Source organism: Acinonyx jubatus, chromosome A2, assembly GCF_027475565.1.
Source record: "Acinonyx jubatus isolate Ajub_Pintada_27869175 chromosome A2, VMU_Ajub_asm_v1.0, whole genome shotgun sequence".
Taxonomy (NCBI): domain Eukaryota; kingdom Metazoa; phylum Chordata; class Mammalia; order Carnivora; family Felidae; genus Acinonyx; species Acinonyx jubatus.
In genome coordinates, this window is record NC_069383.1 from 123,823,191 (window position 1) to 123,850,789 (window position 27,599).

The window sequence follows — 27,599 nt, forward strand, 5'->3', positions numbered from 1 at the left end:
ACGGTGGAAATTGTTTCCAAAATGTGTTCTGTAGCTGTTTCTCAGGAGCTTCCAGGAGATAGAGAGCACAGGGTGAAGGGCGATTGGTCTAAGTATAACAACATTCTAAAATTGCTTCCTCTTGCAGTATCAAAACCTGTCAGAGCCCTTGGAGTTTCTACTGGCCATTCCATATAGGTCCCAACCCACACTTGGTGTATGTCTGCCCTGCTCTGGGTCATCCTGAGCTCCATCATGTAGACAGCAGTTCTCAACTCAGAGTCTACTGCACAAAGGCTCAGGGGTGCAAACCAGACCTTTTCTCTCTCTACTTTACCCTGTTACCTTGATTTGGCAACCCCTTGTAGCATAAGGGAGGTCTGTGCACCTTGGGTCTTCTCTTTACCTACCCACACACTCCTCCTCTGGTATGGTGGGTTCTGAACCTCCAAGCAAGAAGTCTGGCAAGGGAAAGTAAGGTAGGCTTCCTTTTCAACTTTTGTCTCTCCTCTCTTTAGTCTAGTGAAGAGAACAGAGAAAAGTGTAAATGGAAAATGACATAATAAAATGGGAGTATAAATTGGAAGATGAAATATAATATGACATAATACAATAAAGTATAATAGTCTTATCCATCTTTGTTTGGGGAAAGGGTCATAAATTTTTACCTGCATTTGGCTTTTCTTGCATTCTTATTCTCCTTGCCATCTGGTCCTAATTTCCAAGAGACATTCACGTACACCTTCCAGACCATGTAGACAAGCAGGTTAGTGGATACAGAAAGCACTCGGAGGGCTTTTTCAAAATGCTGATTTCTTCTATTTGCCACCCCTTTCTCCTTTCATTATCCAGCAAATCTAGGCTGCAGTCTTGAGAGCTGCATTAAAAAAATACTCTTGGTGATTCTGATATACATACCCAATGATGGAATCACAATTTGAGAATCCTTATACTAAGAGACAAAAAAAGTCAGAAAAGAGAAAGATTAAAAAAGACAGATTTCAAAGACTTTATAACATTTTTGTGAAAACTGGTCTTCATAATAGTTACAGAGCTTTATAAGAAAAGCAGAAACATCTTATAAAAGAAAACACTATGGGTGAGAAACACTTGTGAGTTACTATGTATAACTGAGCATTCATATAAAAGACACTGAATTGTAGAACTGGAGGAAACCTAGGAGAATGTATTCCAGCCAGTGATGAATCCAGGTTTTGCAAATCTGGGAATGCATACCATTTGGGAGGACTCTCTTAAGAAAAAGTATTTAAAAACATGAATATAAAAATACTCAGGTAATGCAGGGTCTTGCAAGTGACCTGCACGAGAGTCCCTGAAGCTTAAACTTCATAAGCTTTACAATAAATTCCTATGTAATTTCAACCATCTTTTATGAGGATGGGGAACAGAAGTCCAAAAAGCTAAAAAGCCTGGCCATGTTCTCACACACTGAGTCAGAGGTAGGATTGCAAATAACCTCTCGGTCTCCTGACTCCTCAAACCATACTCATATATTTATATATTCAATATTGAGTTTTATATACATGATTTCTTTTTCAACTTTCACACAAAGAATGATGTGAACACCCACAGGGCATCCTTTGAAGTGGAAAGGAAATGCCTTTAAAGTAGCCATCTCTTACTGCTGAATATTAAAAAGCAATTGGCTGTTAAAAATCCATAGGCGAAGCAACAGCTTTTGGTCCATTCTGAAGTCTTTTAATTATTTGCAGTGTGAAGCATCAGTTTTGTGCAACACCATCACACCACCTGGCCCTTCATACTTTAATTAATAGCAGCTAAAATTTCATTTAAATTGGGAGAGTTTAAATGTATTATTTTAACTGTGTTTAGTGAAGGTAGTTTAATGGTTTCTGTGATAGTTTGAGTTCTCTATTAGAACTTATTCTTTCAGGTATGGTAACAGAAATGCTATAAAATCTCCAAAATATGTAAGAATGTTTTAAGGATCAAATAATCTAGATGACAAACAACAAACCATGCTGAAAATTAGATGCATTTTAGAATTGGCTTTCTAACATGCAATTATTTATTTTACTATTTATGGGTAATGCTGTTCAACAAATTAAAATCAAAATGGTGTATGGGAAGAATTAATCCAATACATTACTCACTTAGGAATCGACAGAAAATGAGTATTATGAGAACAAAAATAAAAAATATGCATAGTGTTTTTTATAAATCAACTCATTTATTTTTATAACACCTTTTAGAAATGAAAAATCTCCCAGAATAAAAGCCAAACACACCATAACAGATGTAATTTATGGAAAAATAAAACTCTAAAAGCCTTACTGGGACTTCAGTTCCTAGGGATACAGAAATGTTTTATTTTTGAAAGTCATTTTGAAAGAATAATATAATCTCAACGAAATACAAATTATAGGTTCAAATGACCAAAATTAGGGGGAAAAGGGGACAGTTCCCTGAAAAAGTAAGCCCACCATTAATCTGTGTTATTTGGCCTCAATTTTTTCCACACCTCAAACTAATTCTATGTTATCCTGAGTTCCCATACAATGATCAAATCTTTTGCTTTAAAGGTTCATATAGACATGTCAGACAAAGGACTATGTAAGTTTAAGGACACTTCATTCAAACCAATAAGGAAAAAAAAAACCTGTTTTTAAAAGTGGGCAAATGATATGAACAGGTAATTCATAGAAAATGAAGCACAAATAACCAATAAGTACGTTAAATGGGTTCGGACCTCACAATTAAGATAATCTCAAAGAAAAGGGGGCCCACTTTTTCATTTCTTTAAATGTGGTAAAATACATACAACAACATTTCACCACCTTAGCAGTTAAGTGTACAGTTCAGCAGTACTAAGAATATGTGCATTGTTGTGCAACCATCACCACCATCCACCTCCAGAACTCATCTTATAAAACTCAACATCTCTATCTATGAAACAATAAATCCTCGCCCCCCCCCCACCACCACCACAACCTCTAGCCCCTGACCACCACTGTTCTTCTCTCTGTAAGTTTGACTGCAATAAACATTTCATAGAAGTCAAATCATACAGTACTTGCCTTTTTGTGACTTATTTCACTTAACATAATGTCCTCAAAGTTTATCCATGTTGTAGTGTGTGTCAGAGAAAGAGAGAGGGAGAGAGAGAATCCCAAGCAGCCTCCCGTGCTGTCAGCATAGAGCCCCACAGAGGGCTTGATACCATAAACCATGAAATCACGACCTGAGCCGAAATCAAGAGTAGGTCACTTACCCAACCGAACCACCCAGGCACCCCATTCATAGTATTCTTATAATCCTTTTTATTTCTATAAAATCAGTAGTAATGTTCACCCTCTTATTTTTTATTTTAGTAATCTGAGACTTCTCCTTCTCTCTCTGTCTCTCTCTCTCTCTCTCCCTAATCCATCTAGCTATGGGTTTGTCAATTTTGTTGCCCTTTTCAAAGATCCAACTTTTGGTTTTGTTGATATTTTCTATTATTCTTACAGTCTCTATTTTATTTATCTCTGCTCTAATCTTTATTATTTCTTTTCTTCTGCTAATTTTGGACTGACTTTCTACTTTTATTTCTAGTTCCTTGAATTGTAAAGCTGGTTGTTGATTTGAAATCTTTCTTTTTTAATGAAAACATTTATAGTTATCAATTCCTTCCTTAGCATTCCTTTGTTCTGTCCCCTAACATTTGAAATGCCATGTTTTTATTTTCATTCATACCTAAGGATTTTATTCCCCTTGTAGTTTCCCCTTGGATCCACTGGATTTAAGTTTTTTAACGTTTATTTATTTTTGAGAGAGAGAGAGAGACAGAGTGCAAGCAGGGGATGGGGCAGAGAGAGAGGGAGACACAGAATCTGAAGCAGCTCCAGGCTCTGAACCATCAGCACAGAGCCCAATGCAGAGCTCAAACCCATAAACCATGAGATCACGACATGAGCTGAAGTTGGACATTTAACTGACTGAGCCACCCAGGCATCCTGGATCCACTGGATTTTGAATAGCATTGTTCAATTTCCACAAAAATGTAAATGTTCTGGTTTTCTTTTGGCTACTGATTCCTAACTTCATCTGATTTTTGTCACAGAATATGCTAGTTTGTATTGCATCTATCTTTTAAAATTTATTGAAACTTAATTTGTGACATAACATACAGTCTATCATGAAAAATAACCTATGTGAACTTGAAAAAGATGTATCCTCTTAGTGGGTAGAGTGTTCTATATATGTCTATAAGATCTACTTAGATTACTTTATTGTTCAAGTCCTTCATTTCTTACTTATATCCTGTCTGGTTGTTCTGTCCATCATACAGAGTGGCATACTGGAGGCTCCAACTATTATTATGGAATTGTCTATTCCTTCCTGCCTTTGATTCTGTCAACTTTTACTTTATATATTTTGGTGATCCATTATTGGGTGCATAAATGTTCATAACTATTATATCTGCTTCCTCTATTGAATCTTTGCTAATATATAATGCCCTTTGTCTCTTGTAAGCAGTTTTTATTTTTAAAAGACTGTTCACTATTCTCCAACATTTTTCCTTTCTGTTCCCCAGACTCAGTGATGTTTATTACCTTACCTTCAAGTTTGATGATTTATTCTTCTGCCTGCTAAAAACTGTCTTTGAATCCCTCTAGCAAATTTTTCATTTCAATTAATTGTACTTTTCAGCTCCATAATTTTTCTCTTCTTTCTAGATTTCCTCTCTCTTTACTGATATTTCCAGTTTGTCTATATATAATTTCCTTGACTTTTTTCTATGTCTTCCCTTAGTTCTTTGAGCTTCTTTACAACAATTGTTTTAAAATTTTGTTTAGTAGGCCTGCTATTAGGTGTTTTTCAGGAATAGTTCTTTGTTTTTCTTTTGAATGATACATAATTTCCTATTTCTTTGTACGCCTTCTTATTTTGTGTTGAATACTGGATATTTGAATCTTAAAATGTAACTATGGGAGTCACATTCTTCCTCTTCCCCATGATTTGTTTGTTTTGTTTTGATTTGATTTTTATAGACTGCTATCTGCCAAGGAATAGCCTAAGGCATAAACTTGAGATATACTCATGTCTCCTGCTCTGCCTTTCCCTGTGCATGCACAACAACTTTCTAATTTCTACTATATATGCTTCTGTATGTCCTAGCCTTTAATGTCCAACTCCCAAAAGAAAGAAAAGAGAAAAATGAAGGGGTGGGAAGAAATGACTCTTTAAATCCCCAGAAGTCATTTCATCTGAAAGGGTATGGTCTTGCAACAATGCAGAGAGGTACAACAGTGACTGCCCATCCCTTTGTCTACAGCTTTGGGATCATAAGTAGCAATCAGCATTGAGAATACATATCCCCAATATTTGGACCAAAGTGTCTTTTTTGCCCAACATGGCTCCCATAAGTAAGACATAAGCTTCTCTTGGAATGCATGCATAGCTACCTGCCACAAAACTGTAGGACTGGGGTAGGTAGCTGTTAATATGCTAAGAGCTGAAATGTGACCAAAATCTTTCTTTTTTTAACCTATCAAACTACTAAGTTGGCAAGAGTGAGGATTTTTTTTATAAATGCTAATTGAGATAATATTTATGTCTCTGTGTATGGGAACACAAATTGAGACAAATTTCTAGGAATTAAAATGACACTATTTAACAAAATTTTCCACATACTCATTAACTCAGCTTGGCATTACCCTGCAGGTAAAGTATTACATAAGTACTCAAAGATATATTTGCAAGTATTTTTTTTTTCCAGTGGAAAAAACCTATAAGCTCCTCACCAAGGGAAAAATAATTGATGGGAAAAAATATGATGTACATGTTACATCAAAAATAAAATAAAACGTCAACAGTTACCTTTAAAAGAGGGATTATGGTAGGAGAAGTTTTATTCACTAGTTTATCTTTTTAATATAGGTTGATTTTTTAAAACTCCTTTTCCTTTGCTCTCATTTTTCAATATTCACTAAATTTCCATGGTGGTAAAATTATGAGCTATATTTTCCTGTGGGAGAAAAATCTGTATCTCCCTAGCTATCTATCTCTATAAGCAAATAACTGTTTCCAGGGTGGTACTGTTTATTCCAAGCACCATGCTATTTGTAGCAGTGGTGTTCAGTGATGCATCAATTCCTTCTAACAGACATATAACTTTAAAAACAAGAGTGAAAGTTATGTTTGATAAACAGTGAGTCAATATCAGATATGTCTGATAAACAGGGAGTCCATATCAGACTTACAGTACAAGTAAGAGGTGAGAGGCTTGGATTCAGAGTAAAGGAAAATAATTCAAATCCCATAAAAAGATAAATTTAATATTTCTTCTGGATCCTACCCTATATGTGGCCTACTGAACATACAGAAAATATTGCTACATTAGATTTCACATAGAAGAGTGGAAGACTATGCACTTTTTGGCATCTGCTGTCTTATCCTTGTTCTTCTATTTACTAAATATTTAAATTTTATGTACCAGATCCTCAGTTTTTTAAGCCTCTGTACCTTGTATGAAAATTTGAGACTAATAACATACTGTAATTATGTTGGTGATTTCTGCCATGTAAAAACCACAACAAAATGTTTTGGCATATCACAATAAGCATTTACTTCTCAAATGTCTAAGTCACTTAGCTAATGTAGTTGAGGCTCAGCTGAGAACTCTGCTCTAGGCTGGGCCTTAGGTGACTCAGCTCTGCTTCATTTGACTCATCCTTCACATGGGATCAGAGAATCCCTAGGAATGTCTTCTCACGGCTGACACAGAAATGAACAAAGTAAACAGAAGCATTCAAAGGCCTTTTGAGGCCCAGGCTTAGAACTGGCACACAGGCACTTCCACTGAATACCAGTGGCCATAGCAAATGACATGTGGGAGCCAAATATACTCTTTATTTATACGAATAACTTTAAAGTTACATTACAAAGGAAATGTATACAAAGCAATGAAAAAGATAAGCCATTAAAGCCATCAATCTACCTCAATAATTGAGCTTAATACAGGTGAAGGTTCTAATTTATATTTAATGGTCAAAAATTACCACAGATTCTTGATTTCAGATAATGGAGTATGGCTCATTTTTTTTAAGCAAAAGGAGTGCAGTAAAGATACCAAAATCTCAAAGAATTGAGCTTTAGAAAAGGGTTTTAAAAAATCAGTTTGATTAAGTAGGAAGGAAATGAGGCCTAGAATTATAGAGTATAGATAGCAAGAAGTATACCCTAAGGTCATGATGCAAGAACACTCTAAAGTTAGCAGAAGGAAGGAAATAGTAATAATTGGTGCAGGAGTATAAAAAAAAAATAGAGAATTAAAAACAAACACAAATCAAGAAAACTCAGAGTTGTTTTTTTAATATCAATAAAATTGACAAATCTTTAGGTAGAATTAAAGAGAAAAGATTAAAATAAACAAAGTCAGAAATCAAAGGGGAGATATCACAACTCATGACACAGAAATAAAAAAGATTACAAGAAACTACAATAAACACTTAAATGACAACAAATTAGATGATCTAAAAAAAATGGGTACATTTCTAGAAACATGTAATATACCAAGAAAGATACATAAAGAAACAAAACTGAACAGATATATAACTATTAAGGAGACTGGATCAGTTGGCAGTGAATTCCATCAAACATTCAAAGAATTAATGTCAATCCTCAAAATCTTCTAGCATGTTGAAGAGTAGCCAAGATGACTAAGCTCACTTTATCATGCCAATATTACTTTAATACCAATGCCAGATAAAGACACTACAAGCAAATAAAACTTCAGACAAATATTCCTTATAAACATTGATACAAAAATCCTCAACACAATACAAGCCAACTCAATTCGTAGCAAATTAAAGGGTTATGTGGATCATGATCAATTTCAATTTATTCCTGAGATGCAAAATGGTTCAACATATTAAAATCAATCAATGTATTACCCTGTAGTAACAGAACAAAAGAATAAAATTCTATGGTCATTATCAACATATATAAAAAGCATTTGACAATATTCAGCATGCTTTTATGATTAAAAAAAAACTCAATGAAGTAGGAATAGTAGGTGGAAGAAACTACCTCAAAATAGTAATGGCCAAATATAAGTGAACATTACACACAATAGGGAAAACCTGATTTTTTTTAAGATAAGGAACAATAAAAAAAAAAGCCACTCATAGCACTTCTATTCAACCTAGTAGTCAAAGAAAGTCCTAGCCAGAGAAATTAGGCAACAGAAGGAAACAAAAGTTATCCAAAATAGAATGGAAGAAGTAAAATTATCTCTTTTTCTACAAGACATAATCTTGTGCGTATAACACCCAAAGATTCAACAATGGCAACAACAATGAAACTGTTAGAAATGAGAAATAAATTCAGCAAAATAGTGGGATAGAAAATCAACATACATAAGTCAGTTGCACTTCTGGACACTAACAACAAACGATCTGACAAGGAAATTTAAAAAAAAAAAAACAATCACATTTACAATGGAATCACAAAAAATAAGACACTTAGCAATACACTTAACCAAAGTAACAAGACTAGAACACAGAAAACTATAAAGCATTACTAAAAAAATGAAAGAATATGCAAATAAGTGAAAAGATATTCCATGTTCTTTCCATGAATTGCAAAACGTGATATTGTTAAAAACATTCATGCTATCCAAAGCAATTTACTGATTCAGTGCAATACTTATCAATACCTCAGAGGTATTTTTCATAGAAATATTAAACCCTTCCTAATATTCATATACAACTACAAAGGACTCCAGATAGCCAAAGCAATCTTGAGATATAAGACATAGATAGAAGCCTCATGTGTCTTGATTTCAAAACAAACAGAGCTACAGTGATCAAAACAATGGAGTAGTGGCACAAAGGCAGACACAGACCAATAGAACAGCATATAGACCCTGGAAATAAACCCACCCGTACACAGTCAAATGACCTTTGACAAGGGTGCCAACAATACACAATGGGGAAAGGAAAGTCGTGCAAACAGTGTTGGCAAAACTGGAATATCCACATGCAAAAGAATGAAGTTGGATCCTTACCTTACACCATAAAAAATCAAATCAAAGTGTATTAAAGACTTAAAAATAATACTTATAACTGTAAAACTCCTAGATGAAAACGGAGAGGAAAAGCTTCATGGATACTGGTCTTGAAAAGGATTTCTTTTAGGTGACACCAAAAGTACAAGCAACAAAAGCCAAAACAGACAAGTGGAACTCCATCAAACCAGAAAGCTTCTGCACAGCAAAGGAAACAATCAGAGAGTGAAAAGGTAACCTGCAGAATAGGAAAACCACACATCTTATATAAAGAACTCCTACAACTCAACAACAAAAAAATGAATGCTCCAATTTAAAAATGGGCAGGAGACTGTAACAGAATTTTTTTTTCCAAAGAAGTCATCCAAATGGCCAACAGATATATGAAAAGATGACCAATATCACTAATCATCAGGGAGATGCAAATCTAAGTCACAATAAGATATCACATCATATCCATTAAGATGACTGTTATTAAATAAATACCAAAATAACAAGCACTGGTAAGGATGTGGACATATTGGAACTCTTGTACACTGTTATCAAGAACATAAAATGGGGCTGTCAGTGTGAAGAATAGCATGGAGGTTCCTCCAAAAATTTAAAATAGAACTATCAGATGATATAGCAATCCTATTTCTCAGTGTTTGTCCAAAAATATTGAAGTTAGGAACTCAAAGAGGTATCTGCACTTCCACGTTCATTGCAGCATTGTTCACAAGAGCCAAGAGGACTAACAGATTTAAAAGTTTTATGTACACACACAAATATATACCATATACACATATACATACACATACACCCATATATATATGTGGTGGAATATTTTTCAGTTACAAAAAGAAGGAACTCTTGTCATATGCTACAACATGGATGAATCTTGAAGACATGCTAAGTGAAAAAAGCCAGTCACAAAAAAACAAATACTACAAGAGTCCATTTATATAAGGTCTTTCAAGTAGTCAAAATCATCAAATCAGTGAGGAGAATGATGTGTGTCAGGGGCTAGAGGAGGGGAAAATAGGGAGTTTCTCTTCATTGATTATAAAGATTCAGTCACGCAAGAGGAAAAAGTTCTAGATATCCACTGTACATTATGCTTAAAGCTAACAATACAATATTGTACATTTAAAAATTTGTTTTGAGAGTAGATTTCATACTATATGTCTGTTAAACACAAATTTTTAAAAGGTAAAATCAAAAGAGAAAGTTCTTTTTGTGGTCTGAGTTTTACACAAAAGACATTTTTATTATGTTCCAAGTTGAAGTTGACTGAAAATCAAAGTAAAGCAGGAGAAAAGGATGTGAAAACCCAATAGTCTTTTTATTAATATTGGTTTAGGTTAATATACCCCACAGAGATCTCCCAATCATTTTTCTGTTCCTCTTTTTTTTTTTTTTTTTTTTTTTTTTTTTACTAAAGCTTTTCTCTAAATTTCCCAAGCACCATAGACAAGAAATTCAATTTGGGGACTTACTAAAATAAAACTTAAATGGAAAACAAATTATTTCAGGGAATGTTGAACCATTTGTAATTAGAACACATTAACTTCTCATAGTGTGTTTATGTACACATGTGTGCATGAAGATGTCCTAAGTGTGCGAAAAGCAACTGAACATCCTGCTAAAGGAGAAAATGAAATTCATTACCAATAGAGCATTCTAATTTTGGGTTTGAACAAGAAATAAGATGGCTTCATAAATATAAAGGTTCAGAATCAAAAAGTTAGTATTTGTGCAGAAACCTGACCCCTACTTTGAATGGAATCAGAAATTATAGATATAGACATATCAAAATGGAGAAATGAGTACTTTAAGGGCATTACTCATTCTACAGTTCCATTGTCTATGGCAACAGACTCCCTCCTGAGTCTGGGTATAATTCCTTAATTCTAGAACTTCATAGCTAATGAGAAATCAAACATTCAAGACAGATACTTAACTTACCTATTAGAAATTAAACTTTATATAAATCTCTCCCAATAATTGATACAGTATTTTACTAACCCACTGTCTAGAATTACATGGTACAACCAGTTCCCCATCAAATTATCAGTGAGCTTTTATGCATTCGAGCTTTGTTGAGAGGGATACGGAAATTTATAATTCTATTTTAAAACTTTCAAACTTTTTTTAATATGAAATTTATTGTCAAATTGGTTTCCATACAATACCCAGTGCTCATCCCAACAGACTCCCTCCTCAATGCCCATCACCCACTTTCCCTCCCTCTCACCCCCCCATCAACCCTCAGTTTATTCTCAGTTTTTAAGAGTCTCTTATAGTTTGGCTCTCTCCCTCTCTAACTTTTTTTTTCCTTCCCCTCCCCCATGGTCTTCTGTTAAGTTTCTCAGGATCCACATAAGAGTGAAAACATATGGTATCTGTCTTTCTCTGTATGACTTATTTCACTTAGCATCACACTCTCCAGTTCCATCCACATAATATAATTTTAGTATCAAAAAATCTTGACCATTTCAGGTTAGAATAGACATGGTGAAGCCCTATATAAGTTCTGAAGCCACAGGACAAATGAACTAAAACATTGAATAATGCATTGTTTTACTAAGTTGAGAGTGTTTGAACCAATGAGAACTTTCACAACCTACAGTGAAGCTGAGGGTATAAGGAAACGTTGTTTGTACTGGCCAGTAAAGACACTATAAGCTAGAATATTTCTTTCTGAGGAGACTCAGATTTTCTGTCATTACCACATTCCTCCTGGAAGAAATATTTTAGGATTATTAACACTTCAGAGCATGTGACTCCATGGTCATATAGGGGACCTCGGCCTTAGCTGATAAGACCAAAATGGGCACCTGATCTCAAGACACCTTTCCAGAGATTGGTAACAACACCATCTCTATGGTGACTAATAGACCCAGTAAAATCTTCCCTCTGTAGGAGCCTGAGCTGACAGGAAAGCAGTAAAAACCATGAGACAAGTAACCGTTATCAGTGAATAGAAGTCAACAGCGTAGTAGCAATTATGAGATAGAATGCAGAGCATAGAAAAAGTCAATAGTAGCACAAAAACATGTTCAAAGTAAAACAGAGAGTGTAGCAGGGTTAACACAATTATAATGGGGAGAAACAAATACTTGTATCAGGAGGCAATGCTAAAAGTGGTAGTGAGTTACCACAGGTGCTAACAGAAACTTCTTTCTGAACCAGAAAGATAGCATTCTGTTCCTCTCTGAAACCCTACTCTAGCTGCTGTGGCTCATTCCTGTCTTCCTTTACCTCCTTACCTGTCTATACAAGACACCTCCATTTGACAGGAATAAAGCAAGAATTGCTCTTTAATTCCTTGTGATTAGGAACGGCATGAAGAATGCATTAATTACTATTTTGACTAATTTCAACCAGTCAATAGTAATCATAGATATCCTGACACAGACTAATTAGGAAAACTGGTCAAAACTATTACTAAAATTGAATCTGAGCTATATTCTAACTCTTCTCTTTTTTCACCTATTTCTAATTTTGAAAGCAGGGTAGCACACAGAGGAGTTGTAATGAAGAGAAAAGAGGGGTTGGCAAAGAGGAAGGGTAATAGATAGGCAACAAGTCTCATAAATGATTTTTATAGGTATAGTTGGAAATTGACATTTATTCATACCATGGTTTATATCTAGAAATAAGAATGTATGTACTGAATCTTTCACAGCTACTCCACTCTAGATAGAAATGGCTGGTGGACCACGACCCAGCCAGCTGGCCATGGAGTCTTCAAGAGGTTTGTAGATGCTCCTCACAAAGATCTGCTACTCCTTTAGATCACATGCTGTGAAATGGTGACCTACTAGGTAGAATCAGTTGGAGAAATGTTTGACTTTGTTTGCCAGCACACAGTGCTGGCAGGCATATTTAAATAAAATGAATTCATTTCCATTTAAGAAAATTTTACCAAACTATTGAATTTCCGTATTTATTTGAAAAATATTATCTGGCAATACTGGGCCTACATCTCACTATTAAGGTTAAGGATGAGGTGTAGCTATCCTTTTGGATGCGGCAAAAGCTCCCCTATTTGTCATAATCTCTGCCACTTTACGATGACCCCCCTCATATTGAGATAGACTATCAGGTATTATTTATCGCTATATTTATGTACTTGTTTAATCTATGGATTGAGAGGAAAATAAAATAGTCTTGAGTCTATGACCCTACTAAATATAAGAAAGCCAAAGACTGAGAAAGCTATGAATTTACAAAAACAGGAAGGAATAGATCTTGGTAAAGGAAAATATTTGTTTGAGATTTACATGCAAACAATATGTGTCCAGATGAAAAGAGCACAGCTTAATACTGCATAAGAAAACATTTCAGACCATCTTCTCTTTAGGCACTTAGATTTTCCACATTGGTCCTAGAGAGAGAATGCTTTAGGGTTAAATGAAATCATGTCTTTTTCCAGCAGTCCTTTACTAAGTAGCTGTTAGCTCATCAAAGTTGTACAGAGGGTTTTGGAGGAAACAAAAGAGTTTTGCTATGACATTTACCCACAAAGAACTAATAATATATTCAGGAATATAAAATTAAAATATAAAAGTGAAATATGTTCTAAACTTATAATTAAAACCAACAGTTTTCCTTTATCAAGTAAGAACTAGGTTGGAAGGCCACTTATATGCCTTATACTCCATTCATCATTCAATTTTTATAAAGGGGGCATTTTTAATTTTAAAAATGAAGAGTTTAGGGCCAGAGGTAAAATGACTTGCCAAATTACAAAAGTATTATTTAACGTTAGGAGCTGAAATTTGCACAAGTTCTATTTGAATCCATATCCTATACTGTATCCAATATACCATGTTTTCTATACTTAAAATGTATTTTCCTGGCAAAAATTTATCCATTGATATTTATATCATTTGATATCACATGAATTTCTGGCCTCTCATCAAGATGGAATGTATTAGGAAATGAGATGAAATGTTAGAATTAAATTGGTTTGAGACTTCCAAATTCCCATTGCTATGGAAATCATTTTGTACAATGCAAATATTTTAACTGGCTAACACTCAAAGTTTTTTAGATTAAATTCTTTGCTTTCTCTCTCCATAGAGTATTAGTTATTTACCTTTGTATTGTTCATTCATGGCAAGTCTCTTAATATCCATGGTGATGTATCTTTAAATAACTGGTCTTAGTAAATGAAAGCACAATTATAACAAGGAAAATTTCTTCTCATAAAACACACACACACAGACACACACAAATGACTAAAATTCTCATTTAAACTTCTATTTCAGTATTATTAAAGAAGTTCTTTGCATCATTTTTAGGTCTGATATTATCTTGTTGCTTAGTTTCTTAACACCTTCTCTCCTTAAAAAGAGTCTTAATTCATTTACTTTAGAAATTCCATTTTATATTTGCAAGGCATCATTTGTAATAACTTGAGAAATTCTTCACCAAAGCTAATAGTCATTAATAGATTCTTTGCTACTAAGAGAAAAAACCAGAATTCATTTTTCCACAATCAGAAATATTATTTAGTGAATACTTATCTTAGAGGTACACATTTATCTATTATAAATAATTTCCCTATTTTGCAGATGAGGGACTTAATGATTTAAGTTAATTAGCCAAATATTCGCAACCAACAAGTGATGTCATCTGGATTCACACTCAGATTTGAGTTCCTCAAGTCCAATCTACTATAACACACTACCTCCTATCCCAATGACTAAACAATGCGAATGAGTCACAAATGAATAAACAATCCATAATTTTTATTGGGTGCTTAGGTGAATGAGTAAGAAAAGTTACTTAGTGCCCCATTCACCACTTACCAACCTAGATCTGGGAGTGCTCTGGGGAACCATGTGTGCTCAGAAATCCAGGGAAGAAATCCAGAAAAATACTTTAGCGAAACATGAACTGGGAGTTAATACCATCTTAAAATGCATTTAATTTATATAATTCCTGTCAATGCTGGAATCCACCGCAGCCTAGTTAATCAGGCCTTACACTATTCCTGAGTGAGAGTTTTTGGCTCTGAGAGGGCAAATGTGATTCAAAATCCAGTGACCAAACCATGAGCTAGGGACACATTCATGGGCATGTGGCCTATGCAGTCACCCAGGTCCAAACTTAAAAGGTTCTTGTACTTGGTTTAATCCTCTATTATTGTTGTCTTGAAGTTATTAAGATTTTTTTTAACACAAGGACTCACATTTTCATTTTATACCGGGTCCCACAAAATATGTATTAAGTCCTGCCATGAGCCCTGGGATAGCGCTGAATGTATCCAGAAGTAGTACTTTTTGCTTTTTTGTACAAAGGTATGGGCTAACACCTATCTATAATTGGAAGGTAAAAAAAATATGAGGAGCATCTACCAGAAATAAAAAAGGATATAGTCAAAAGCAATGAGCTGCTTTTGGAAAACAGATACTGACAGATGCAAAGTCATCACGATAGCCATTTATAGACAATCTAGGCCCCACCAAAGTTACTGAAATAAATGTTAACTTAGGCCCTTAAATGATCCACACTAATTTACACGTAATCTTTCCCCATTCCCATTGCCTACTGCTTACTATATTACTAACTAGCTGCTTGAAATGTCCAATTTATTTTGCTTTAGAGGTGGAAAAGCAGATTCTTATCTACCATAATATATAATTTGATTGTGAGAGCAAAGTGGACAAGGGTCTCTAAATTGCAGTAATATACTTGTTAGAAGATAAACTGAGGCATATTTGAAATGTTATGAGTTTATTTGAGCAAAAATTGATCCTGAATCAGAAAGCATCGAATTTAGTAGACAGAAAGGAGCTCTGAGGAGACGCACAAAATCAAAGACTTTTACAGGAAGAGGAAGTGGGAACAAGGAGCTTATATGAGGTAAAAAGTAGGTTCATTATTTCAAGTTACTTTCCTTAGCAGATAGCAGGGGCCTCTCAGGTAGATGATATAACTAGTGCTGATGGTTAAAGATCTAGTACAAGTTCATTTGATAAAGAAATGTAGTTATATCTGTGCCATATAATAATTTAGGATAATAGCTGGACAGTGAGAGGAATGACAAATTTCTGGTAATGTCAATTCCTGAAATACATGTATTGTAACATATAACCACACACATACAGCCTAAAATGGTTTATCATCACTTATTTCCCACATAATTTAACATACCAAATAAGCCTAATGAGTTTATCATGTCTCCTTCACAAGGTGAGAGACAAATCATTTGAGATTTTCCAGAGACCCTGTGGGAAATCTCAAAATTAGTTTGAGGTCAAAAAACTCCTTTTAAAATTTGATTTTGAGAAAATGTCAAAAGGTTTGAACATGTGATTAAATAAGATCACAGATCACTATGAAATAAGAGCCAATTATATACTTAACTGAAATGACCACAGAAGATTTTAAAGGCAAATATGGGAGATTACAGAATTCTGAAGAAAATTTAGCTCCTTTAATATTAAGACTAGGTTTTCGTACATAATCAAAGACCTGACATAATCAAATAAACAAAGACAACATGAAGCACACCAAACAATTTTAGTTAAGACACAAAAATCTTTGCTAAAAGGTAAAGCAAACAACAAAAACTTTCACGTAAATAGGCCAAGAAAACTGCCCTTTCAAGAAAAAGAAAATCAAATTCCAATTTTGCACCAGCGTTCTTCGGATATTAAAATTAATTCTTTAAAAACTTAAATAAATCCATTCCTATATTAGCCAGCTTGACCACACATAAAATTCTTTCCCAAGATTCCTTTTGCACAAAACTTCTATGATTTTTATATCCATTCAGATTTTGTCCATTTTTTTTCCTCTTTCCCATTCTAGAACAACAATCATTGTACTTTTCTTGCTTTCTTTTCATACACATTTGATTCCTTTCACCCTTATTATTTCTAAGTAGTTTTAATTACATAAATTGATTAGAATGCATAACCCTTAGAATTCTTAATTCCTAGTGAAAACTAAGAAGCAAGCAATTGTGGACTACTTCCTTAGCATTCTGTGGACTGCCAAATTTATAAATACATTTCATAATTTTCACAAGTATATTGTTCCTCACAGTATATTTTTCAATGTAGCACAAAACATGTTTACTACTAGATACACATATCTTTAGTTCCTCTGTAGAAGGAAGCCCAATTACTAAATCTGCATTTAGTAATTAAAGTTTCAGTTGTTTTTTTTTTTTTTTTGGAAAATCTAAAAAATACTTTTTCCAGTTTATTTATTTTGAGAGTGAGCACGAGCAGGGGAGGAGTAGAGAGAAAGGGAGAGAAAGGATATGCCAAGCAGGCTTCAGTGCTGTCAGTGCGGGGCCTGAAGCTCCATCTCAGTGAAATCATGACCTAAGCCAAGATCAAGATTCAATGCTTAACTGCCTGAGCCACCCAGGCACCCCAGAAATGAGCTAGATAGTCAACGCATATGTATGATTTAACTTATCTCTGTTTAGGTTTCAAGTTACCAAAAATCCTGGAAAGTATTTTTTAAGTAGACATGCCATAAAACATCATTAAAGTTGAAAAGCTCATTTATACTTTTATCTTACTTACAACTATTTAATTTACTTGTTCTTAACAATTACGCTAAGATTAATCATGAAAATTTCATGAGACATTAAAGAACTAACCATCATATGAAGTTTGCTTTATTTGCTGACAAATTCTGTAGCAGAGATAACATAAGCTTATTTGGATTTTAGTAAAACTAGGTAGAATAAAAGTATTATATTTAATACCAATAATTCTAAAGACATGCCTATTTTAATTAAGCCAGCGGGCGGGGGGGGGGGGGAGGAATTAAGCCAGTGAATTTAAACTAGCTTTTATGTACCTAAGATTATCCTAGATGATAGAAACTAATCAAACACACCAAGGATGACCATTCCCCAAATCCTGACTTAGAATATCTGCAAGTCTTTTGAGATAAATAAGGGAAGTCTTAGGTTTGGATTTAAAAAAAAAAAAAGTAGATGGGCTCTGAACTGTTTCCAAGCCACATTTCTATTCTTGTAGAGACTAGATTTTGTAGTCGCTTTTCATCCAAAGAATCAAATTGCAACCTGAATGATATCAAGAGGTTGCGCACACATGCAACTATATTATCTTCAGGTTTCTTCTTATGTCAGGAAGATCTTCAACTTAAATGGAAATCAAAAGAAGGCTAAGTTCTAGATTTATAGCTATGTGTCTTTGTAATGTAAAATTGGTAAATCCTTCCACAGAGGCTTCAGGCTGTTCTTTCCCTATGGGTACATAGTTTCCTTTTAGCTTAGGGGAGAGGGCCTTTAAGAGAATTTCCTATCAGGCTTTCAATTTGACCAACTTCTGACCACAGAACTACTTAAAAAAAAATCATTTCAAATCCCTTGTCAGGTTTTATCTACAACAAGCAGTAAATATTCCTGGCAGTATTGAACAACCCCTTGGATCCAATCCTCTGGTGATCCAGAGCCACTTCCCAAAATAATGGACTTCAACAATTCCATCCTCCCCAGAGCTGGCAACAGTTGGTAGGATCTTAGCCACAAAAGGAGTATTACTACAACATTTCTGTCCAACCACATCTGGGGGGCCCCAACCTGAGAGTTTAATCTGCACACACAAGAATCCGCATGCCGCAGTCAGGCAGAAAGCTAAGTCACGTTCTTGGGACACAAAACAAGAGAAACAAGAAGGCAAGAGCCACCCCTGTAAAGGAAAGTATTGACAGCCAATGCATACCCAAAAGCAAATTCACAAGTCGCAATTCCAAGATCTAAATGTCACAATTTTTTTTTTCTTGCCACTCTGGAAGGAAGGGAAAGCATGAAACTGTACCTTTCTCTCTTAACCGGGCAACACCGAGATCTGGGATAGCTGAATTTGATTAAGACACCCTTTGCCAGTTTCTGCAAGTTTTCCCAGGATCCTGTCTGCAGAATCTGGAGTAGGTGGAATGTCCAGGTGGCTCTCAAAATGGTCACCAAAAGCTGTAAAGGGGAAAAAACAATAATTTTCACTCTGTGCATTACAGTGCGTGCTTGGCTGAGACCCCTTTTTCTCTAGAGCACCTCATTAACGGATAAATTCATCTGGATTAAAAATTCTCAGCTGTGGCCCCTGTAATTCAAAATTATCTTTGGTAGGGTTAATCTACTTGTTAGGCATTAAAAATCAAATTTTGCTCACCTGAGGCCTCGCACTAGACCCAGTCCAGCTAAGTCAGGCCCAGTCAGGTTGGATCTGGTCTCGTTTCTACATCATAACGAATCCCCTCCGAACAACTCCGGTCTCCAGCCAGCCCCAAGCGCGCTGTGGTTTCTGAACTGGGTCTAGTTCCAGCCCAGACCCAGTCCGGCCAGCACCAATTCCGGTTTCTACGTGGAACCTAATCTCACCTCTCACCCGGCCTGGTTTCCAAGTTGGACCCAATCAGAAAACCGGACGCGGTCCGGCCAGCGCCGAGTCCGGTTTCTAAGTGGGATCCAGTCCAACGCTAGACCCTGCCTGGTTTCTAAGCTGTTCCTAGGCCAGCCGCACCCAGTTCAACCACAGATCCAGTTCCGTTTCTGAGTCTGACCCAGTCCGGCTGCAGATGCCGCCCAGATTCTAGTTCTTACCCAGCCCAGCCAGAGAGAATCCTGGTTTCTCGGACCCAGCGTGACCCTGGACCAAGGTCACAACCCTGAAGCCGGTCTAGTTTCTAAGCGGGGCCCAGTTTAACCCTGGATTCGTTCCAGTTTCTAAGTGCTACCTGGTCCAGTTCCACACCGTCTGGTGCCTAAGTCGGACTTCGGTGCTTCACCAGCCCATTTCGAAATCAGACCCCTCCCTCTCAGACCTAGTCCAGGCTCACCCAGTCCAGTTTCTAAGTGGGACTACCCAGTCCAACTCTGGCTATGTTCCAGACCAGCCCAGAAAAAGAAATCCTCAAAATCTGAAAGCTCATAATGCAAAGACTGCAGGCTTGGATCCCCAGAGGGACTTAAGCACCATTTTGAGAAGAAGGGAGAAAGCAGCAAGCCCAAAGAACTCAACAGGCTCACTCTCTTGACAACAGAACTGTTGAAAGTAAACTGAGGTATATTAAAAGAGTTAAGAGTTTATTTCAACAGAAATCCATTTGAATTGAGCAAAACCCGATGTACCAGATAGAAAGGAGCTCTGAGGAGCAGCACAAAATGACTTTATAGGCAGAAGGAAACGGGAACAAGGAACTTGGAGGAGGCAAAAAGCAAGTTGGTTATTGCCAAGTTTATTTGGGGGATGGCAGGGGTCTATCAGGAGCATTACCTAACTAGTGCTCATGAGGTGTTAGGCTGGTTGTAGATTCCTTTTCTGAGGTGAAACTCTATTAAGTCTCAGTATGGTGAGGTAGAGTTTAGCATAAACAAATTTATTTGGTGCTACTGTCTTATTTTTAGCGTAATTTACCATCAAATTTCCCATTCAAAACAGATAGAGGTAGCATTTCAAAATACTCAAAATCATGTGTGTGTGTGCGTGTGTGTGTTTGAACTTGAGGTTAGGTTGCTATGATTTCCCAACTTTACTTGAAAGAAATGTGGTGCTTACAACATTCCTAGCTTTTAATACCGTCCAGGGAGATATAAAGCCCTGCAGAAAACTGTTTTCTGTCAAAATTACAATGGGCCTGCATATTTTAGCAATTTCAACTACATTATGTAGTCTGATCAGGCTGGTCATTGACCAGTTGCTCACCCCTATCAGTTGCATTAGCATTTAACTTGTCACTTTAAATTAGAAAGGCAACAAAAGTTTAAGAAGGTTACAAAAGATTTAATCCCTCACTAAAAAGAAAAAGGGTATTACTGAATTACATAGAGAAGACATCTTCTCCATCCAATTTTGGTGAAGGTATATCAGGGGGTTTCTTTCAGAAAGTTTGCTTTCATGATGTTCAAAAGATGCAGGCTCTAAGAACCATTAAGAACCACGAGTTGACATTGCAATACCTGCCGAAAGAGACGAAGAGTTAGTAAATATTTGTGACGGTTGCCTGGTTCAAGGAAAAGCAAGTTGAGTGGCGTATGTCCGGGTAGCCACTGAGATCATCCATTTTGAAGCTGCACTATTCCAGCTTGCCTTTCAGTGACAAGACCAATGTGGTAAGCATGCAGGAGAGAGTAAAAGAACCTCTTTTTTCTCATAAAGATGCCACTCTCATGGATGTCCATATATGAGTTTATAGTTAGAGTTTACAAAATAAAAAATAAAATCTCAATCACTTAGATACACCTGACTCTTCTCTTTTTCTTACAATCTCAGAAGAGCTTCGCCTATCCATTATTTGAAAAGAACTGTTCCAAATGGGCTATTTTAGTCTACTTCTCTCCCCAGATAACTTTTCATTGAGTGGTATTTTGACCAATGTCAATGGACAAGTCAATTAAATTTTTGAAAAGCTGAGGGTTTTTTTTTTTGACATTTCCTTTTTTTAAAGTGAGTGCTTGTTTTCTTAAATACGTACAAAACGAGTGGATTTGTTGACCTGTAATTATGGGGTATTTATGAAATTCTTGGATATGCTTGTACCTGTATGAACACAATGCTCTGCAGAGATAAACAATACACTCAGTGTTGGATTAAGTGTTTCAAGTGTAGACAAAGGCATGAATGAAACCATGAACCCATGCATATATAATTGAGTGGTAGATAGAGATATAAGTGCTGAAAAGAATATGTTAACAGGAAAAAAAATGCTGTGTTCAGGACAAGAATATATTATCCTGGAGACACATTAGCTGTAGCTGATTACTGAATGTCTTTTTAGTTTGCAAAGGAGAATTACCTCAAGGTATCAGCTCAGCTTTATGTATGCTATCTCACTGTTCCATTGTCTACAGAGCTGCCTGCCTCTCCATGTGATCTCAACAACACAAAATAACCAAAGCAAAATAGCTCCTAGAAGTTGTCTGTTCCTTAATATGTTCCCAAGCTTAGTTATGTAAAATAACCGTAAGACTCTTAAGCATTAAACCGCATTGTCATCTGTATAGATACCCAATGAGACATGTACAGTGTTACTACCAACACATAAACACATTTTCCTTAACACATACTGTTGAGAGACTATGTTGATGTTACTCATAAACTTACTCTTTGAAGACAAAGAAAAATTAACGTTAGAGATCCATCTTATTAAAAATTATGTGAGGGGAACTGTCAGAATTGTCAGACTTCTGTAGCCTGAAACATCCCAGTGGTATTCAAAAGATTACTCTATGCCTACATTGCGTATTTGTTGTCCTATAGACTGAATGATTGCTATAGAAATGCAGAAAAGTTACAGAAAAACAAAACTATCTATCTATCTATATCTATATATATATATATATAGATACAGATAGATATAGATATAATGTTTACCCTTCTTTAGTAACTGGGAAGAGTCTTTTTAAATATGTCACAGTGAATTGAGAAAACTATAATACTGAAATAAGTGAAATATCACTCTTAAGAGAGGACCCAGAAAAAAAGGAAGTTGGAAAAATATATTTTCGTTTGTAACAGACATGCATACTTATAAGAAGGACTGAGAAGCAGAAAAAAAAATAATTGATTACCACGACAGAAATGTCTTCTAAGAATATAACTGGACATAAAAATTCAAGTAAGCTTAATTAAAGAAACACACACACACACACACACACACACACAAATATCCCAAAGTCAATCTCTGTCTGGCACTTGGTATTGGGAGAACAATGGTTAATAAGATAGTCTCTGTCCTAAAAAACAATTCACTATCTAACAAATAATCCACAATTCACAATCTAACAAAATCCACAATTATGTTTCAAGCAGGATGGTATTTATTTATTTAAAACCTGTCTCTTTTCCTCCAAATTTAAAAATTGCTCACAAAAAATGCAAGTGAATGAAACAGAAAGTAAGTGGGAATATGAGACAAATAAGTTTAGGACACTTAAAGCCACAAGTAAGTTCACTTTAAAATATTCATACCAAGGGCACCTGGGTGGCTCAGTCAGTTAGGTGTCCGGCTTCAGTTCAGGCCATGATCTCACAGTTTGTGAGCTTGAGGTCCACATCAGGCTCTGTGCTGACAGCTTGGAGCTTGGAGCCTCCTTGGATTCTGTATCTCCCTTTCTGTCTGCCCTCCCCTCACTCATGGTCTCTCTCACTCTGTCTCTCAAAAATAAATGTTAAAAAAAATCTGTTTTAATAAAAAAAATATTCATGCCATATGTTTGTAATGAAGAGAAAAATGGATATTAGATCCTGTTAAACAGAATATGTATCACATAATTCTTTAAGATAATGTGTACAAAGTACCTACAAGTGTCCAGAACATAGTAGGTACTCAATAAATCTTAAGATCTCTCTTTGACACCATTAACTGGCTTTAAATTCCTGGCAAACAGACCCATTCAAGGTTACTAGTTTAAAAATAACAATGTTAGGAATTTCTCCTTGCCTACATAAAATTTGACCTTTGTGATAATACATGTAGTCAAAACTACATCATCCTTCACTTCCCTCATGGTAAAGCTCTTGAAACTCCCTAGCACAGACAGATCTCATCTTCCTTTTTTAATTTATTGTTAAGTTAGTTAACATGCAGTGTAGTCTCGACTTTAGGGGAAGATTCCCGTGATTCATCATTTACATACAACAACCAGTGCTTATCCCAACAAGTGCGCTCCTCAACACCCATCACCCATTTTCCCCACCCCCACCCCTATCAAACCTGTTTGTTCTCTGTATTTAAGAGTCTCTGATGGTTTGCCTCTGTCTCTGTATCTTATTTTTCCTTCTCTTCCACTATGGCCGTCTGTTAAGTTTCTCAAATTCCACATATGAGTGGAATCATATGATATCTGTCTTTCTCTAACTTATTTCACTTAGCATAATACCCTCCAGTTCCATCCACGTTGTTGCAAATGGCATGATTTCATTATTTTTGATTGCCAAGTAGTATGCCATTTTATACATAAACCACGTCTCCTTTCTCCATCAGTTGATGGACATTTGGGCTCTTTCAGTAACTTGGCTATTGTTGATAGCACTGCTATGAACATTGAGGGCACATGTGCCCCTTTGAATCAGCACTCCTGTATCCTTTGGATAAATTCTAGCAGCGCTATTGCTAGGTCATAGGGTAATTCTATTTTTAATTTTTTTGAGGAAACTCTGCACTGTTTTCCAGAATGGCTACACCAGTTTGCATTCCTACCAATGGTGCAAGAGGGTTCCCCTTTCTCCATATTCTCCCCACCTGTTGTTTCCTGAGTTGTTAATGTTAGCCATTCTGACTAGTGTGAGGTGATATTTCAGTGTGGTTTTGATTTGTATTTCCCTGATCATGAGTAATGTTAAGCATCTTTTCATGTGTCTTTTGCTATCTGGATGTCTTCTTTGGAAAAGTGTCTATTCCTGTCTTCTGCCCATTTCTTCACTGGGTTATTTATTTTTTGGGTATTGAGTTTGATAAGTTTTTTATAGATTTTGTTATACTAACCCTTTATCCAATATGTCATGTGCAGCTATCTTCTCCCATTCCGTTGGTTGCCTTTAGTTTTGTTGACTGTTACCTTGGCTGTGCCACAACTTTTTATCTTGATGGGGTCCCAATTTTTCATTTTTGCTTTCGTTTCTCTGACCTTCAGTGACATGTCAAGAAGTTGCTGCGGATGAGGTCAAAGAGGTTGCTGCCTGTTTTCTCCTGTAGGATTTTTATGGTTTCCTGTCTCACATTTAGGTCTTTCACCCATTGTGTATATTTTTGCGCATGATGTAAGCAAGTGGTTCAGCTTCAGTCTTCATGTTGCTGTCCAGTTCTCCCAGCACCATTTGCTAAAGAGATGGTCTTTTTTCCAATGGATACACTTTCCTGCTTTGTCGAAGATTAGTTGACCATACATTTGTGGGTTCATTTTGGGTTCTCAATTCTATTCCCTTGGTCTATGTATCTATTTTTTGTGCCAATATCATACTGTACTAATGATTATAACTTTGTAATACAGGCTAAAGTCTGGTATTGTGATGCCTCCTTCTTTGGTTTTCTTTTTCAACATTACTTTGGCTATTCAGGGTCTTTTGTGTTTCCATACAATTTTAAGATTGTTTGTTCTAGCTCTGTGAAGAATGCTGGTGCTATTTTGATTGGGATTGCATTGACTGTGGAGATTGCCTTGGATAGTAGCAACATTTTAACAATATTTGTTCTTTAAATCCATGAGCGTGGGATGTTTTTCCATTTCTTTGTGTCTTCCATTTATGTCATAAGTTTTCTGTAGTTTTCAGTGTACAGATATTTTACCTCTTTGGTTAGGTTTTTTCCTAGGTATTTTATGGGTCTTGGTGCAATTGTAAATGGGATAGATCCCTTGGTATCTCATTCTGTTGCTTCATTATTGGTGTATAGAAATGCAACCGATTTCTGTACATTGATTTTATATCCTGTAACTTGGCTCAATTCATGTATCAGCTTTAGCAGTTTGTTGGTGGAGTCTTTTGGGTTTTCCATGTAGAGTATCATGTCATCTGCAAAGAGTCAAAGTTTGACTTCTTTGCAAATTGGATGCCTTTTATTTCATGATATTGTCTGATTGCTGAGGCAAGGACGTCCAACACTATGTTAAACAACAATGGTGAGAGTGGACATACCTGTCATGTTCCTGATCTCAGGGGGAAAGCTCTTAGTTTTTCCCCGTTGAGGATATTAGCTGTGGGCCTTCCATATATGGCTTTTATGATGTTAAGGTATGTTCCTTCTGTCCCTACTTTCTTGAGGGTTTTTATTAAAAAACGGATGCTGTATTTTGCAAATGCTTTTTCTGCATCTATTCACAGGATCATATGGTTTTTATCCTTTCTTCTATTAATGTGAGGTATCACATTGATTGATTTGTGAATATTGAACCAGCCCTGCAGCCCAGGAATGAATCCTATCTGATCATGGTGAATAAGTCTTTTAATATACTGCTGAATTTGATTTGCTAGTATCTTTTTGAGAAATTTGCATCCATGTTTATCAGGGATATTGGCCTATAATTCTTCTTTTGAGTGGGGTTATTATCTGGTTTGGGAATCAAAGTAATGCTGGATTCATAGAATGAGTCTGAAAGCTTTCTTTCAATTTCTATTTTTTGGAACAGTTTGAGAAGCTTAAGTATTAAGTCTGCTTTAAATGTCTGGTAGACTTCCCCTGGGAAGTCATCTGGCCCATGGCTCTTATTTGTTGGGAGATTTTTGATAACCAATTCAATTTCTTCACTGACTATGGGTCTGTTCATATTTTCTATTTCTTTCCAATTGAGTTTTGGTAGTATGTTAGTGTCTAGGAATTTGTCCATTTCTTCCACATTGTCCAGTTTGTCATATAATTTTTCATAGTAGTCTATAGTAATTGTTTATATTTCTGTGGTGTTGGTTGTGATCTCATCTTTCATTTGTGATTTTATATATTTGGGTCCTCTCTCTTTTCTTTTGGAGAAGTCTGGCTAGGGGTTTGCCAATTTTGTTTATTTCAAAAAGCTAGCTCTTATATTCATTGATCTGTTCTGTTTTTTTGGATTCTGTATTTCTTTCTGCTCTCATCTTTATTATTTTTCTCCTTCTCCTGGCTTTGGGCTTTCTTTGTTGTTGCCTTTCTAGTTCATTTAGGTGTGAGGTCAGGTTGTATATTTGGGACCTTTCTTGCTTCTTGAGATAGGCCTGAATTGCAGTGTATTTTCCTCTTAGGACTGCCTTTGCTGCATCACAAAGGATTTCGACTGTCACGTTTTCATTTGCTTCCATACATTTTTTAATTTCTTCTTCAATTTCCATGTTGACCCATTCATTCCTTAGTAGGATGTTTTTAACCTCAATCTATTTGAGGGCTTTCTAAATTTTTTCTTGTTGTTGATTTCAAGTTTCATAGTGTTGTTATCTGAAAATATGCATGGAATGATCTCAATCCTTTTTTATTTGTCAAGGGCTGTTTTGTGTTCTAGTATGTGATCTATTTTGTAGAATGTTCCATGTGCACTTGAGAAGAATGTGTATCTAACTTTTAGATGAAAAGTTCTGAATATATCTATTAATTCCATATAGTCCAATGTATCATTCAGATCCCATGTTTCATTAATTTTCTGCCTAGATGATCTGTCCATTGTTGTAAGTGGAGTATGAAAGTCCCCTACAATCATATTATTATTATCTATGCATTTATTTATGTTTATGATTCATTGATTTATATATTTGGATGTTTCATGTTGGGGGCATAAACATTTATAGTTCTTCTTGATGGATAAACCCCTTAATTATGATATAAGTCCTTCATCTCAAGGTACAGTCTTTGTTTTAAAATCTAGTTTGTCTGATATAAGTGTGGCTACTCTGGCTTTCTTTTGCCATCCAGTAGCATGATAAATGATTCTCCATCCCCTGATTTTCAATCTGGTATCCTCAGGTCTAAAATGAATCTCTTATAGGCAACATATACATGGATCTTGGTTTTGGTTTTTGTTGTTTTTTTTTTATCCATTCTGATACTCTATGTCTTTTGATTGTGGTATTTATCCATTTACATTCAGAGTGATTATTGAAAGATAAGGATTTAGTGTCATTGTGTTACCTATTAACCTGAAGCA

The 27,599-nt window shown here is 35.6% G+C and overlaps 1 long non-coding RNA gene across 1 annotated transcript; it reads right to left on the reverse strand.

Moving 5' to 3' along the window:
• Window positions 1-218: 218 nt before the first annotated feature.
• LOC128314639 (uncharacterized) lies at window positions 219-19,275 on the reverse strand. Its single transcript, XR_008296504.1, has 4 exons — window positions 19,168-19,275; window positions 18,817-18,968; window positions 648-856; window positions 219-498 (listed from the first exon to the last, which is right to left on the reverse strand). It is a non-coding gene; the product is annotated as an uncharacterized LOC128314639 (long non-coding RNA).
• Between the last annotated feature and the right edge of the window lie 8,324 nt (window positions 19,276-27,599).